At 38.3% G+C, this 18081-nt stretch overlaps 1 protein-coding gene across 6 annotated transcripts in view; it reads left to right on the forward strand.

Annotated features, from left to right (window-relative positions):
* The first annotated feature begins 2866 nt into the window (after positions 1–2866).
* The window catches only part of LOC129720721 (A disintegrin and metalloproteinase with thrombospondin motifs like), a 379962-nt gene continuing 364747 nt past the window's right edge, over positions 2867–18081 (forward strand). For all 6 annotated transcript variants that reach the window (XM_055672349.1, XM_055672350.1, XM_055672351.1 and 3 more), the window contains exon 1: positions 2867–4897. The gene's annotated coding sequence lies outside the window, so the exon portion shown is untranslated. The remainder of the gene's footprint in view (positions 4898–18081) is intronic.

The raw sequence follows: 18081 nt of genomic DNA on the forward strand, positions 1-18081 counted from the left end.
TACTTTCTCAAAACACGAAACCGACATCGCCAAACTGTAGCAGCACTAAAGTGGGCATTATACGAAGCAAATATTTGCTTGAAATGACGGTCAATATTTGTTCGGCTTGTAATATTGAGTTAATTGCTCCAATTTTATGTCATTAATAGTTACTGTTTTTATTCAAAAACCGAAAAATCAGGCCATTATTTACTGCGTCTAATGTCATCCTTTGCTAGTTAATGAGCGAAATTTTAAATTGATAAAACAATAAACCTGTAAATTGATAAACAATTTTTAAACCGATAGAAAACCAGGATATGGCGAACTAACGTTCCAGTTAATCAATCCAAATTCTTACATAGAGTCTTACTTTCTAATCAATGATGAGAGCAACTTCAAATGAGTTTGAATGTGCTAAGAGGCTATACTAACGTTCAAGCAAACAGAGTTTTGAGCAAATATTTGTAACAGTGTATAGAAAATATTATACCGAAGAAATATTTTGCCCAAAAAATGCCGTACCAAATATAGCGAAGATTTGCCTCAGCTGCCTGACTGCCTAACACTAAGTTTTCTCTAGAACAACTTAAAAGAATTGGACACTGCAGACAAGAGCTGAAATCAGTGATTTGGAAGTATTCCAGAATTCAAACACCAGCGTTGATTCAACGGACTTAAGAAAAGTTTTACAGAAGAAATTTCATTATCTTGGTTTAACGTAAAATTGTCAGCGGATCTAAAGTGACCATTTGTGATTGGATATTTGTCATAAATACTTAAGATGTTTGCTTGGCAGAGATAATAAAGGCGTAAGTAAAATACTACAAGGTATACAGCCCTAGGGTTGTATGAAATGGTGACATGGGACTAAACACTGTAATTAGGGGATTTTTTGTTACAAAATATACAGAGTCTGCAGACAGAATCAATGTGTTTATTTTCAGCCTCCCCTGGAAATCAATTTTTGGAATATATTCAACAACACTCGAAGAAATATCATTTATATTTGGCGATATTATGCCTTTAGTATTTTTTTTTGTGCAAAAAATATGTATTTAACAAGGCACAAGCATATCGTGCTTGTTGAAGAAGCACCAAGAATTTCTCATAATGCGTCAAAGTCAGAATTATCTCTATATCCTCAAAAACCAAATCCAATAATGCTTACGTTATCATAATGAATGGTTTTGTCTTATTTAACTCTAACTAAATCAAATCTATAGTATGGATCTTACTTTCAAAATAATATGGAAGCCCTTACAAAGGTTCATCAATTGGAAAACATAAGAAAATATTTTGAACAAAATTCCTAACAAGTTCCAGCAAAAAATCGTAGAAATCAACAATTACATTTTTATTTTTTGCTTGACAATTTTTTCATTTGCCTGCAACTACATTCGCTGTATTACGAAGACAGGAAATATACGTTTATTATGGTAAAGCTTAGAATAATAATATATCATCTAACAATTTTGAAATATAAAAAGAGATTCTGTACGAATCTTACTAAATAAACTAAAAAATCATAAGCATTTGCAGCTTCTTACTCTTCTATAAATGTATATTTTTAGGAATTTACTCTTTCGATACTATCCGGTCACGATTATTTAGTGAATATCGAAGATAAAATTAAATAAATATCCGTTGCAAAAATTTACAATTCTTTTTGAGTAATTCATGGCAATCATATTTAAGAAATAAACTTTCAATCACCATCAACAGCAGCATTGTAGTTTTTCCTCAATTGCATACGAATAGAAATGTACAAACAAAAGTGTACCACTGCAATACGAATGTTTTCTTTCAAGACATCAGTTTTTATTAGGTTCTACAGTACCTAACACGCAGGCTTAGAGATTGTTCAAGGATGGGTATTGTTTCAAACTTTTAGGAAAACTTTTACCTTCGAGACATCATATTAGTCTAAGCTCATGGAAGCAAAAATAAATAGACCTATTGGGACGGGGAGACTCTGTCAATTTTTATTTCGAAATTGATACAGGGAATATCACAGGGAACGGATGGTGTCCATTCACGTCGTCTGTGCTAGGAATGCTCGCAGGTAATTGGTTCATTATTCGCGTAAATTTGTTATTGAAATTATTATCAATTTTACCGCTTAGCAATGAAATTAGAGTGATAATAAACACATTACAAAATTGTTCTACATTTTATCTATCCAACAACATATTGGTTATTGTTATCCATCATGTGGTTATGCTGTTATTAGCGTTTGAAATCTGACGCAACATTTGCCCGTTTCATTCCAATTTTACAGAATGCATCCCAGTATAGTAAACAAAGACGTGTCCCACGTCAAAAAAGCGATCAACCAGAGTAAAAACTTCATGCCAAAAACTCGGTAACTCTAACAGAAAACCCCACGCGACTCCGATAGTTGATTTGCTCGCGAAGCGTACACACGCAAATCACGATCACGATGTTGCATTACCTCATATACGAACCACTGCCACTCAGCTGGTAAAACAAATGCCGCCGAACCAAATCAAGCTCTAAGAAATCGCGAGTAAGTTTGGTCGCACCTCGCCTAACGTGTGAGGAGATTTAAAATTTTCATTTTCATAAAATCTAAGCTTCTTGTGAGAGTTGATACCAGTAATAATGTACGAAAAAAAAAACTGAGAGCTTTTCCTTTCGTTTTGCTACGATCGATGGGAGCTGAGCATGGTTAAGCTCTTAGCAGCAACAGCAGCAGCAGCAGCAATGGCATTGTTGTTGGTGGTGGTAGCGGCATTCGGGTTTTCTTTCGCAGGTCGCGCCGATGTGGTGACCAGCAGCGAAAAGCAGTCCGTTGCTGTTTCAGACTGCGTTCAGGTCAGACCCCGCGGAGGAGGTGTGTGTTCGCGCGCCCGATCGATCGAGTTGAGTGCGACATCCGTTGGCAACTGGAGCCAGTGTTGCGCTGCGTCTACAGAATAGAAGCCTCTCAGAAGTCGACTGTTGCGCGTCGTCAAAAGGTCGGTTCGCGAGTGTGTAGTTGTGTCGCGGTACGTGTGCTGCAACTCTCCCTGCTTCCGCGCCGCAGTCACTCCACCTGCTGCGAGTCTGAGTCAAGCACGCGATCACTTAGTAGACTGAGCACCCGCGAATCGATCGCGCACCCCGGACTCTCGCCGGACCGAGGAAGGTGTCTCCGCTCGGGTTCAGATTTTACGGATTAGTTAACGTGTAACCGTCGTCTCGATAAGCTCGTTGTTCTGAACTGTTGCGGTTCTCATGCTGCCGCTGCTTGCTTTTCTTCGGTGGGCCGTTTTGTGCAGTTTGTGCAGAAACTCTCTTTCTTCAGTGTGTTTAAAGATCAAAGTGGCTTTTTTATTCGCGGTTTAATGGAGTTTTGATAGTGAAACTTTAAATGTTGGTTGGACTATTTAAATTGAACAGTTTGTTAGTGTCTCTACGTTTTGGGAATATTTTGCAAAAATTTACTGGTGGTGTTATGAGGAGAACTGTGCCTCGATCGAGCCAGAACCAAGAGTTTTAGTGAGAGAAAGTGCTTCGATTTTCTTTAAGTTTACAAATAGTGGAGACTTTTTGATTGGCAAAGCGAAAAGTGTTTCAGTTCTTCTAACTAAATCTTTAACGCAAATCGCAACGGCTGAAACCTTTTGCCTCTCTGGACTGGCCAGCACCAGTCAGCCGCACGTACAATTAAATCCCAAGTTGTGCACTTTTTCTCAGCAACTAGTGAGGGCAAAACAAAATAATAATAAAAATAAAAATACATACATATGTATACGTAAACTGCATGGCTTAAGGCTCGCTGTGCTGCACGAAACGTGGATATGATTTGAACGACTGCACGCGGTTTAGTAGTGAAACCAGCTGAGAGTGACCGTTTGTGAAACGAGTTACTCAGCAGTCCGGCGTCCTAAGTAGTTCCATTTTTTTCAGCGCCTTCACAGCACAGGAAAAACTTAAACATCCACTCGAAACCATGAAGATGTGAAGTGTCCGAAGGAGTGTGATCATCAGTTCCGCGCTGCTGTACGAAAAAGTTTCATCCTCTGCAAACGATCAACACCCCCGAGTCTGTGAAGCTTTGGGGCAAACGCTGAAAAAAAAAACGAAACACAAAAAATCGTCTAGCAGAAGAAGCTGCAATTATTCGACACTAAAAAGTTAAGCTTGATGTAAGTGGTTATTTGGCTTAGCCTAAAAGCAGGGAAAATTTACGAATTGGTGAAGCGATTAAGAGCTAAAACTGAACAAAAATTGGCCCCGCGATAGACTTGACGCAGGTGTGGGAGTCTTCGGTTTTTTTCTTCCTCTGCCGTCAGCGGTTTTACGTAATTCTCTTCTATTTTCGTTCCGTTTGGCGGCAAAACAGAAACGAAAACCGTCGAACACTGACCGGCCATCGATGTTGGAGACGATGACGATAAGGAACAAAGGAGAAGTAAACAGTAAAACGGTAGTGATCGGAAGCTGTTAGTTGGTGGAAAATGAGATAAATATTAGCGTTTGTGAGAAATTTGCCCATCGATTGGCAACAAGTGGAACCAGATAGGGAGAAGAAAAGTATTGTTGATTAGATTTGGTGAAAAGATGCGATAGAAAGATAACAATAAAACATCAAATTCAATAGTGACCGAGATTTGTTATTGTGCGGCGAAAAGTGGTTTGGAAAGCTTAGGGACAGGAAGAAACGAAGGGTACTATAGTCGAAAGTGTGGTGCAGTGTATTTTAATCGAAAGTGCAACTGGCGGAGCCGATTTGGAGGAAAAGTTTAATATGTTAATCGTCGAGTTTATTGGTACGAGGTAAATTAAGCGCGAGCGTTTTCGTTGGAAAACCAATTGCAAAACGAACCAAGGCAACGCACAAACGGAACTTGATACTTGGCTGCAGTCGAAAACATAGATGTGCATCGTGCTTGGGAAGTGAAACGTTAATGTAAGAAATTGTGATTTTATACAAACGTTTATTAGGCTATAAGGACTGGGAATTAAATGAGGGTTCAAATTAAATTTGCAGATATTAAGTTGTCGATTCATTGTACTTGGTATTATTTGTGAAATGTCTTTTGAATATATTTCAGAACATTATTTCATATCACTCAAAAGAACAACAGAAAATGAATAAAATTGCAAAATTATTCATGTGGAAAATTTGATAATTGTAGTATCAGCTGATATTTTATTTTTGATATAATTCATATTGAATTTGCGAATATTTCTGATTATGAAAACACATTAACGAATGCTGTCAGAAATAAGCTCTCTTGTAGCTTTATAATTTCAGTCCGCTTTAAAATCTGAGTAAATTTTTGATGTAAAGTAAGACACATGTGTCTCCTTTTTTTTTTTTTATTCTCGCATATTTTCCGTCGGTCTAGTTCCGCCACTGTTGTGGCCAATCACCGACGCCCAGGGAGGCGACTCCACACCCAGGACCCTAACTCACGACCCGTTTATTAACGGACCGGCGCCAACGGCTTTATTTCCTCATGCGATGGAAGGCGTGATCCCAGAGATTTTTCGCCTCAGAAAATCTCCCGGTGTCGGCTAGGATTGAATCTAGACCAGTTGGGTTGGTTGTGAGTGGATCACGCCACCTCACAACCATCGACACCTATGTCAGCGGTGGGATTCGAACCCAGGCGTCGAGCGTGGTTGGCGGAGACGTTACCAACCACACTAGGCCCCCGCTTATGTGTCTCCTTATATTAATAAATTTCCGCTCTTTCATCGTGATGGTGTGGAAGTAAGATTAAATTTGAATTTTCAATTATTCTTATATTTTTTGCTCATAGGATGGTTGCTTTGATGCATAAATTGATCAACTCTTTTTATTTTAAGTTTTTTTGGCAACTTAAATTTATGAGTCGAGTGTTGGTGTTATTTTGTCATCAACGATTTTTGTACTAGAATTACTATTTTTGTTCGGGAATTGCTATTTTTGTACGAGAATTTCTCTAAGAGGTATGACCCCAGAGTTAGAGCCACTTTATGGAAGAGCATCCAAGAATCTTCAAAGTGGAACAACTCCGAGTAGATTAACAGTAGGGCATATGCGTAGAAGAATTTTTTCATCAAATGTGGCCCTCCATCCACCCCTGAAAATATTCCCAACAAGAAACCAATCACCCTGTATATTCCTATGTCGATTAGATTTTCTCTTTAAATGAGTACGTTTTCCAGTAATCGCCCAGATTTTTTACACCCTTGATTTAATCACCTTTTTCACTCGATTTTATCATCATACGATACATTCAATATTTGGCACAACTCTTTGTAGAATAGCATCATTATTAACATGTAGAATTCTGGAAATAGTTTACAATCAAAACTCAAACATTACACGTTATTCATTTTGCCGTTTTCGTGCGATTATTTAAATAGTGATTCAAATGTAAATTATTAAAAACTGTGCCTTGTCAAGAACACGTTATTTAAAAAAAATGTAATTATAGCCACAACGTAAATTCGGAGGAATTGCAAGATATTTAAAATCACATCCTTTGATAAAAAAGATGAGTAACAATCCATTCAAATGTTAGATGGAAAATTTACTTCATGATCAAATTGAGATAGATGAGTTTAGGAGATTTCAAAACAAAATTTTTTGCCAGAGACATCATATTTCTATTGCTTACATGTTACGAGCTACATAAAATTTTGTATGAAAAGGCACTAAAAATCCAAATTTCCGCTCTTACTTTTTGCAAGTATTATGGCCTTCTACAAACTTATCAACCATCTAAAAATGTATGTTTTTGCTGATCATTGTTATTTTATACCTTATAATAAAATAAACAAGTTATTTGATAGATTTCAATATTTCTGGGGTATTTGCACTTCAACCATCTCCAAATTTCGCAAACCAGCATACAAACTTCTGTCTGTAGGAGTCTGTAAACGATTGATTTACAGTAGTACCATGGAACGGGGTGAAATTGATCAATTTTAATAACAATTTCCAATTAACTAGCTTCTTGTACATCTTTCCCAAAATAGTATAATTTTAAAGCAAGTACTGGTATGTCCTCCAGTAAGCCTCTATGGCTATTGGTGAAATTTCTATCGTCTACTTCATGAAATAAATTCGATAATTCTATAAGGTACAATGAGGTAAATGGGGGTGAAATTGATCACCATTGAAATCCATACATTCTTTTGGCAATGTGCTTATTTTCGATATGTTAAAGATAAATGATGATTTCTGTACTGAAAACTATCATTTACAGCTAGTTTGGGAACGAAAATAACGATATTTCAGGTTAAAATTTGTTTATTTTGGCTCACGAGCTGCTTGTTGCTAAATTTGCTCTTGTTTGATCGTCGTTAGACCGGTTTAATTCGGTTTGTTGCAAAAGCTCAAAAACTAGCTCTGAAATTAAAAGCTTTGTGGTTTCCTGCGAATTCATCAGTATTTCTTTAATGGTAGGAAATGATCATCGTTGAAAATTACATTTTTTGTTCTTTTATCGAACTTTACTCACATCTACAAATTTAACGTAATTAACCCTCAACTAAGATTTTGTAAGTCCTGATAGTCTTTTTTATTGTTTAGCATTTTTTACACAAATTCTTCTTAATCACACTGGTCGACTAAAGCGAAAAAAGTTTCCCTAAAAAGATTATAGCTTTTCAGACATGCGTGTGAATTTTGGAGCCCCTAGTAAATGCAGAAGTGCGCTAAAAGGCCGCAGAGTAATCGATCATCGGGTTTCTCGCTTCTACGTTTGCTTACGGGAAAACTCATTCAAGTCTCTAAAAAAGTTATTTTTGCTAGGAGCAGAAAAATTCACATAAATGGCTGAAGAGCCATAAACTTTGTTTTTTTTTCCAATTTGAACTCTAGGGCAAAACCTGTGTTCACCAGCACTATCGAGTTAACTCGAAACTAGAAACTAGAAGATGATATGTTATTACTAAAAAAAGTTTCTTTCAAGAGATTGAAATTTCGCAATTGTTAACCGCAAGCGCAACATGCGTTGAGTATTAATTATGTTATTTGTTTAAATTTTATGGTTGGTCTTCAATTTGTTTAATTTGTTTTAATGAAGTTTCGCAAGAGAGTCTTCTCTATTACTTTCTTATTTAGTGTTTAAAGAAATAGAAATTCTTTTCTTACATGTTTAATGAAAATAATGAACATTTACCAATAACCTTGTCTCAAAACGTTTTGAAATTCAATGTTCAGTCCCAGAGGGTTTCCAAATCTTTGCATTGGTAAGAATTTTTTTTAAAATTCAACAGTTGATATGCAGAGTTTGATGTAGACGAATGAAACATATTCACAATCGACACTTAAAAATACATCGTAAGGAGTATGAAAAAAGATGTGTGAATATAAAATCAACTCCTCAAAGATAATTTTGTATTTATATGTATTTCCCTAAACATAACTTTGTATTTAGCACCTAGAAAACCTTGGAAAAACTGGGAATGGTATGACAGATTATAGCTATTGATTCGGTAGTCATATACTATACATTATGATTTGATTACCCAAAAAGTAAAGAAGAATTCAGTAGGGAAAATCTCAAATGAAAACCGACTCCAAATTTAAAAACTGACTTTAAAAATGAAGCATGAAAAAATAGCAAAAACGATTTTATCAAATCAAAAAATATATAAAATTGTACCGGCGTAAAGTTTGTTATTAGGCCAAATCAGTGGATATTCTGTAATTGAATTGAGTGAACCCATTTGACTCTAAATAATCGATTCGAAAATGGAAAATCATCAAAAACATGCCGTGTTACAACAACGACGTTACAGTCTGTGAATAATAAACAGCAGGTCAAGTTCCGTATCGGAATGTTGTGGCTTCGCTTTTTAATAACGTCTTTATCAAAATTTGAAAATTAGAGGGAAAATCGAATGCCCTAGAGCTCAAACCGATAAAAATGGAAGTTTTTAAATTTTCAATTATTCCTGAAAATTTTAATGCTCTTAGCCAAATTAGATCAACACAAGCAGACATTCTGTGCGGGATGCAATCAAATTCTGTAGTAGTTGTCTAATTTTCACTTTATTTAGTAAACCCCCCACTGTAGGGGCAGCGCAAAGGCGCGATCAGCATAACCGAAATTGAATACTTAACTGCCCTGTTAGTACGCATTCACAAAAGCAGTTAGTTCGACTATGCAGAGCTAATATGAAGTCGATTCAATCAATCAATCAATCAAACAGAATCTGGTGCTGGCCAGTCCAGAGAGGCAAAAGGTTTGTCGTCTCCCAGCTGCCAAGTTGCAACATGATGCAACAGCGAGCAAACGAAATCGCTTGATGTTACAAACCGCAATAAGATACGGGTTAAAACCGTTGCGTGTGTGAGAGCACCATTGGTGTTTATTCGCTGGATACACTATCTACTGTCTACTGAACGCAATAATCTGCTTACATGCGACACGGGGACGGGAACATTTTCTTCAACCAAGCTGCACAACACGACACAAAACATGTTATTTTGTTGCTTCAATGAGAGTGCTATCGGTCCGGCTCGACAGAATGTTCACAAGAAATCATTTTTGTGCATCCGTGCTACGAAACTGAGGAAAAACTTTAGAAACTGAAAAAAGAGGTGGAGCTAATCAAATGATCGCTCTGAGCCGGAATGAAGTCACACATATTTTTCAAGTTATATCATTCCACCACGTACGAAAAATAATTCATTCCTATTTTCATCCTGTTGAGCCTGTTTTAGTCGAAGCCGCTCATAATAGTTCTGAACAGCGACGACAGCAGTCCTCCCTTAGCAGCAGCGGGAGCGAGCAGTGGGTACCATCGATAGCGGATAGCGGCCACAACTGTGGCATGGCTGCGGATAAGCGTAGCAGTTTCAGCGGATCTCACCATCGATAGCAGCAGGGCCAGCAGATGCAGGTACAGCGGATACCAATGGCGGCCACAACTGTGGCATGGCTACGGATAGCGTTGCAGTTGCTCAGCAGTTGGGCCAGCGTATAGCGGCCACAACTGTGGTATGGCTATGCATAGCGTAGCTGTTGCAGCGGGTATATCAGCATCAATAGTAGCAGGGTCAGCTGATGCAACGACACTCCCTTTACTAAAATGCTGTTTCAGTGTGGTAGCGGGAAGCATCAAGCAGCAGGCTTGCATGAAGTGAATACATCATCCAGCAACTTTCTCTAAGGCCTCTGCCATAGTAGACGCGAAAAGCGGCGCGAACCGATTCGCTCGGCCGCAGGTTAATGTAGAGCTCTACTGATGGCTACAGTCGAGCGAATCGGTTCGCGTCGCTTTTCGCGTCTATTATGGCAGAGGCCTAATGGGACAGTTGTATCATTTTGTTCAGAAGAATATTATTGTCGGTAATATTACAGAGATGCGATTGCGTAAATCCGATTTTGAATTGAACAATTGTTCTTTTGAGAACAAATAAAACACTTATTTGAAGAGTTAATAGCTTTTGGTACCAATAGCAGTATAGTGACAGCCTCAGCGGTAGATGCAGATGCAGCCGGTACTTCCCTGAGGCCGATGTAAAGGTAAATGGGAGCAGCACGGCGAAACAGTTCGGGTTAGGCTTAGACGCGTATCATTTTTCGTTGCTGATATTCCCCACATGAAACGACGCGCTTTCGTATGACAGCGGTGGTATTAGCGGTAGATGCATTTGCCAACACTTCCTCCAGTAAAACCGTGTCTAGTTTTCAATGTGAAAACACCTTTCTCATTGTGTTGACCGTGCGTCTTAGTCCTCACTATTAAGGTAACACAGAGATGTAAGATAAACACTACATCCTATAATAAATTGAACAATTGTCCTTATAAGGACAACAAAATGAATTAATGAAGATTTAACTTTGAATTAGAATACTTCTCTCAGGAAGTTCGGCTACATAGGGATGTGAAATGAAAATCTAAAACTGAAAAAAGTGAGATATATTTCAAATGCTAATAAATCGGTTAGTTTTCGATTGATTTCCTTCGTTTTTGCAGCAATCGATTAAAAAACCTTCTAAGATTCTTACCAAATGCATGAAATTGCAATTTTATCATTCGAACTATTGTACTATTGAAAACTCTTAAGCCTTGTCAAAACACAAAATTCGACCTCTAATTGGGCGTTATACCGCGCTTTCCCAAGCACGGTCGGCAGAGTTATGGACCTAGTAAATTGGGAATGCATCATTTGGCCTATATGAGAGCTTCATCAGATAATAAACAAACATTTCATCGGACATTTAATTGAACAACTAAAATTTGAAGAACACAAATGATTATTTGAAGAGTTAATATTTTCTCGTTTTACGCTATAATCCAAAGTTAATTATCTTCATCTACATGCATACTCTGATTATTATTACGTGTTTGCGTCGCTTAGTGTTTGGCTACGGTCATGCAGAACGCAAATAACGGCGTGATGCGATTCGGCAAGACGAAATCTGTTGAAATGTATAGCTCTACTTCGCCTTAAAAAGAGCAGTACATTTCACCACGGTAAGGCGAATCGCTTCGCGCCGGCATTCGCGTTCTGCATAACCGTAGCCTTTGTTCCGTTCCCGTTTAATGATGTCGTATTAAATGTGCATATTACAGTTCGGCAGCACCTCAACTTCTCATTTGCACAAAATTTAAAAATATTCAATGAACTTCATTCAAAATATCAGACGAAAAGAAATTACAATACTGCCAATGAACGGTCAACGTTTATTTACTAGAAAAAATGACTGACACGCAAGCAGCCGGGTTATCTTTCTTGTAAAAGTATTCTACTTCAACCTTGCGGTCGTGGCTTTGCATACAACCTTCTTGTGATTTTTTCAGCCAACCAATCTCCTCTTCCACCTCCAGAAGATCGGGGGCTGGAATTCTGATGTCTTCTGCTCGTGCACCAAGATCAGTTGCCATACCGTCCTCGCGCTCTACTGCATCGCCGTTTAGATGCTCGTCGAAGTGCTGCCTCCACCTTTCGATCACCTCACACTCGTCAGTAAGAAGGTTGCCGTCTAAGCTCCTGCACATATCGGCTTGCGGCACGAAGCCTTTACGGGAGCTGTTCAGCCTTAGGTAGAACTTCCGAGTGTCGTTAGCTTGGTACAGCTCTTCCATCGCTACGCGATCTCGGTCCTCTTGCTGGCGCTTCTTCCTTCGGAGGACTGAGTTTTGGCTGTTCCGTGCCTGTCGGTATCGTTCCACGTTCGCTCTCGTGCGGTGTTGCAGCATTCTCGCCCGTGCTGCATTCTTCTCCTCGACTAACCGTTTGCATTCGCCGTCAAACCAGTCATTTCTATAATTCGGGGCCCTTGTACCTAGTAGCGCTACAGCAGTGCTTCCTATGGCGGATCTCTGTCTGTTGGTCGGGTGATCTCCAGGTGGATTTGAGGATATCTTTGCGGGGGAAGAAGGTACTTCGGACTACCATACCACGGGAGGCCGCAAAGTTTACGCACCGATGGCCGTTATCATTAGACACGGCATGCAAGCTATCCGGTCCGATTACCGGTCTGTACATTGCCTCCTGGCCTACCTTAGCATTCATGTCCCCAATAACGATTTTCACGTCCCGTCGCGGGCAGCTATCGTAGACCTGCTCCAGCTGCGCGTAGAACGCTTCCTTCTCGTCGTCGGGTCTTCCTTCATGTGGGCAGTGCACGTTGATGATGCTGTAGTTGAAGAACCGGCCCTTTATCCTCAACTTGCACATCCTTGCGTTGATCAGCTGTCACCCCATCACGCGTTGGCGCATCTTACCCAGTACTATGAAGCCGGTTCCCAGCTCGCTGGTGGTGCCACAGCTCTGGTAGAAAGTAGCCGCCCGGTGCCCGCTTCTTCATACCTTCTGTGCTGTCCAACAAAGTTCCTGCAGCGCTACGACTTCGAAGTTGCGTGGATGTAGCTCGTCATAGATTATCCTGTCGCATCCTGGAAAGCAGAGCGATTTGCAGTTCCATGTCCCAAGTTTCCAATCGTAGTCCTTATTTCGTTGCCTAGGTCTATGCCGATTGTTCCGATCCGTATTATCTCTTACGTTGTTTGTAACATGTTGTTTTCCGGGGCGGCTTGTTGGGCCTTCCCCAACCCCCTGTCTCGCCGGGGGACCATCGTGTCAGTTCTGTTTAGAGTCCCACGCTGCCACCAGGACGTTGATCAGCCGCTCCTAACATGGAGATCAGACGCTGTTTTGAGCCGCACCATCTTGGTGAACAGACGCTCAGGTTGGCGAAGCATTTCCTCTACCGCAGGAATATGGTTTACGCGCCAATGATCGCGTCGCACCTTCTCACTTAGCTATTGTCGGATGACAACATTGTCCAGGCAACACCAACCAGTTGTATCAATGTTCCAACCGGCAGTCTAGTGTAATCATATGACTCGCGGAGGTGTGAGATAGGAACTTGTGAGGGCCGAAGCTATGTTCGACGCTCCTTCCAGGTTGTCAACTCACCATTTGTTGCCTAATTTTATCCATCCATCCAATTTTAGCATCTTTCATCATGTACATGTCGAATAATAACACATTTCCTATAGTGCGTGATCAATTTCATCCTAATTCATCTCGTCGGATCTTATAAAGTTATCGAATTTTTTTCATAAAGGTAACGACACAATTAAAACAGCTAGAAGAGGTTTTTTTTGAGAGCATACCAGTATTCATTTTAATATAAAGGTACTATTTTGGAATAAACTATTTCGAAGGATAAATTAACCTTCTGAAAGAACCTTAAAAAACCCAAATCAATCCACCTAGCGGTGAGACCCAGCCTTTCTCATCCGAACTTATTATTTGTTTGAATAGACTACACCAACACTCCAGTTTTGAGAAAAAAATATACCTTGATAATATTTGCTGGATTTAGTTTTCACTAAATAACAATGTTTTGGCAGCCAACAGTGAAACTATACCGAACATTTTAAACATAACATTCAAACACATACGAACATACATTAACACATGCAAATAACATGAAATAAAAATGCTTCAAAATATATGACGCGAATTTTTTTTTATCGTAGTATAATCGAAACGTCACTGTACTCATATTTAGGTTGGACTCGTTTATACCTACACTGAGGTCGCTTTTTACGCGGGTTGTTTTTATGCGTTTTTTTTTTCAACGGGATGTTTTCACAATAACGGGGGTTATTTTTACTCGATCCGGAAGATTATTTGTACGCTGTATCAAATAAGTTTAATATAAATATATCTAATCTAATCTTTCAAATGCGGTACAACCAACCACGTAAAAAGCGACCCCAGTGTATTTCATTCGATGAACTATCATTTTAGATTCGATTATTAAAGTAGGATTTTATTTCGAATATGACTTTTTTTTCACAACTTTTGAACCACCGAATCAATCGTTTATCAGTTAACCCTTAACTAGTCCGTTAATCTGATAACAATATTGTTCAAATCGGTTGTGTAGTTTCTGAGATAATGAAGTTCCGTGATTTTCACACTTTGATACATTACAGACGAAGTTACACTCGGACTACAGTAAAATTCAATAGAGCGATAGAAGGCAGCTAGACCTTTCATTTGACATTAATTTTGTGGGAATCGGTTCAGCCATCTCTGAGAAAAGAGAGTGAGTTTAAGTAGTATTCGGAATATGTTTGTCTTCACAGCTGGATTTCACATTTTTAAACATAACAGGCAAAGCAAAAGTTCGATTGCAAAAAAATCAATAACGTTTTATTGGGCAACTAGACTTTCCATATGATACTGATTTTATGAAAATCGGTCCAGCCATCTCAGAGAAACATGAGTGAGATTAAGTTGTCTCCAGAACACGTTTCTTTTCATAACTTTTGAACCACATGTCCAATCTTTATGAAATTCAAAAGTTGAAGGTTTCTTAGGTTGTGTGGTGTAGTTTTTGAGATAACGAACTTAAGTGATTTTCACATTTTGATAAATAACATACAAGCTGAAAATCCGATTAAAATAAACTTTGATAGGGTTTTATGGGGCAACTAGATAGACCCTTCATTTGAGAGTAATTTTATAAAAATCGGTCCAGCCATCTCCAAGAAAATCGAGTGAGATTGAAAAGTTGCACATAGACACACACATACACATAAACATACACACACATACAGAAAATGCTCAGCTCGCCAAACTGAGTCGAGTGATATATGCCATTCGGCCTTTTGGAGCACTTTTATACTTTCGGTTTTGCCAGATGGCTATACCTTTTTAGGAGAAAAGCAAAAATCAGTAGATTTTATTTTTGAATTCGAATTTTTGATAACTTTTCAATACTGAAAGTTGGTTCTATAGTTTTTTCTTTTACTTACTAAAACGTTTTATCTTTGACTTGACAAATTGTGAAAAATGCAGAAAAATATACAGCTATTTACTAGTTCAATTTTGTTCATTGTCATTTTGTATCATTAAATAACGTAGCTGCTCGGACAATACCAATAAAAGCAGCATCGTAAGCTTGAAACGTACAAACCTTTATCTGGTTTTCCCAGAGAAACTTAAGTCGAAAGATAATCTGAAAATCAGCCTCACACAGATTTGCTGTTTGTGGATACACCGATTTCTGTCGAAAGTTGATAATAATTGAATTCAAGTTTAATTGAATTGTTTGAGTGGAATTAATTAAGTTCAGTTTTTTCGTTTTATAGTTAAACTTACTTTAAACATTGAGAGCTAATGTAACGGTAGTGATCTCTCGACGACAGGAACTGTCCAATAAATTTGGCAGAGTAACGTTTTGAAGGTCATTCGTCTTGAACCACTATGATAAAATAATTTGCAGCCGAATTCACTTGCTGTGGACACTCCACGAAATCAAACTACTCAGAAGTGTCTAGACGTTTTTGTGTTAGATCTACTTCGATGTTACCGGTACCAGCTCTAAGCTAATGCAGCACTGCAGTTGTGGTAGCTGCCGGGCGCCAGCAGTTCAGTACTGACCATCTCTCGATCGGTTTGCCCATGAATACGCAGTAGCGTGAAGAGTGAAAGTTGTTTTCCGTGTGCGGATTTTCAAAACTATGGCCGCAGCCGGCATATGCTGCAGCACCGGTTTGAGCATCGGATCAATCCGGACTTGGCAAACTGCATGCTGGTCGAGTCGAGGCAAAAGACGGATCAGTCTCGTAATATTCAAATCCCACCTACCGGTTCGCACGGTTCGTATATGATGGTTTATGGCGCTAATCAAGCCCGGTCCACTGGCAGTGTGTTTGTGTCATCTTCGGTGTTGACTATTTTCTCGGATACTGCTCAGCACTTATTTACCTATTTTTTAGCCGTATCTGTTGGGCACTGGTAAACTCTGACATTTTGATTAATAGATAACACTTCATGTTGAATTTGGCATAGCCTGACTTGCAGTGAGACAATGCAATTCATACACGAACCAAAAATAATCGGTTCGAGCATTCCGGAGTGCTTCTACTCATTGTATCAAGTGCAGTGTCGTAAGAGTGTTTTTCTGCGGAAGTTATAATAAACGAAGAATGATGTTTTTTTTGCTTTGGTTGTCAGCTGAAGACTTCCCTCGAGCAAAAAAAAAAAAAACTCTCAGCCGCGTAAGTCACGTCCGAGCCAGAACATCACGGCGTACGCTCCAAACAACGCATCCAGTAATTGGATGAGGTTCACTGTGAAGGAGCTTTGCTCAAGGCAGCTTGTGACAACGGAATTCGGTAATGAGCCAAGCATCGTTCGTATCGACGAGTATAAATCTGACGATCCTCGCGGTTTCAGAAAACTTTCCATCCATAATGAAGGAATAAAATTTACCAAAAATAGCATATTATGTTAGGCTGGCGTAGCCAGCTTCCAAGCCATCGTAAACAGTTTCGTTATTGCCAAACTTATGCAAATGATCGGCAGCGCACAGTGGGGCGACTCCATACAAAGGCTGGCCAAGCAAAAAAAGTGTCGATAAATGCGACAAAAACTTGGTATCTACATAATTTTGGGGCGCTGAACACGAATTTGGCATCAATTTTTTATATGAGGCCATCCATAAAGCACGAAATCCAATTTTTAATATTTTTTGGCACTTATTTTCTTTTTTATAGAATTAAATGATTTTTGTCCACAAGTAGTGCCACCGGGCGTCCTTCACATTAAAAAAAAATACGTAATTTATGAACGACCCCTCGAACTAAACAAATTTGGCCTAAATATATATATATATATATATATATATATATATATATATATATATATATATATATATATATATATATATATATATATATATATTTTATAATAAACTGAAACAACATAAATAATACAAACTAATTACAAATTGAAAAAATTATCATCAGCATCATCATCTTCTGCTGTGATCGCTTAAATTTCGTGTTGAATTGTTTCCAGAAAATTTGAAGTTCATTATACTTATCAGCAGGAAAAATGTATTTCACTGCAATTTTCATTTCTTCTAGTAATTTTCGATGTTTCATTGTATCATATATATTTTATCTTTCTAATCCGGTTCCCATGGTTGAAAGAGGACATTTAAATACATGTATAACATCATGAATTGATAACTTACTAGACAATAAATTCGGTAATGCCGCTGAAGTCAAAGGCTCCATAATAAAATGCAACGAATTTATGATTTTGAAAACCAAGACACTGGAATGACACAACGTTCAAAATGAATACGAAAAGATGCGGAGGGCGACGACTGTTCTTTGTTTTTTTTTTTCTCATAAAGCAAAATGTGTGCTTTACTTTTGTAAACAAACGAGTGCGAAGCACAAGCAATCTTCAGACGGGCTATTGTTAGCCGGAGTTTGGTGGTATGAATTTGCCGCTAGTATTTGACACTTCAATCAATTTAGCGAATTTCATGATCATAAATTGAAAAGGGCTGAATGTTTTTAATATTGTTTTGAATTTGCAGAAAGTGATAAAGTTTGACATAATTAAGATTTCTTAAAAATTTGTTTACTGTTTTCTTGTTTAACACTTATTTCATAACTTTTCATTGATAAATTTTGTGATTTTTGCCCAAATTTTTATTTTATCCTTACGGATTGAGTACGATAACATAAATCTTCATAAATGAGGTATCATGGTTATGATTAAAATTAATCCTGGATGAAATTTCAACTTCAAAAATAAAAACTAAAAAAATCTGCTATCGCTTTCTTCACTAAAGTGACAATTTGCGCAGTTTT

This window comes from Wyeomyia smithii, chromosome 2, assembly GCF_029784165.1.
Source record: "Wyeomyia smithii strain HCP4-BCI-WySm-NY-G18 chromosome 2, ASM2978416v1, whole genome shotgun sequence".
NCBI classification, from domain to species: domain Eukaryota; kingdom Metazoa; phylum Arthropoda; class Insecta; order Diptera; family Culicidae; genus Wyeomyia; species Wyeomyia smithii.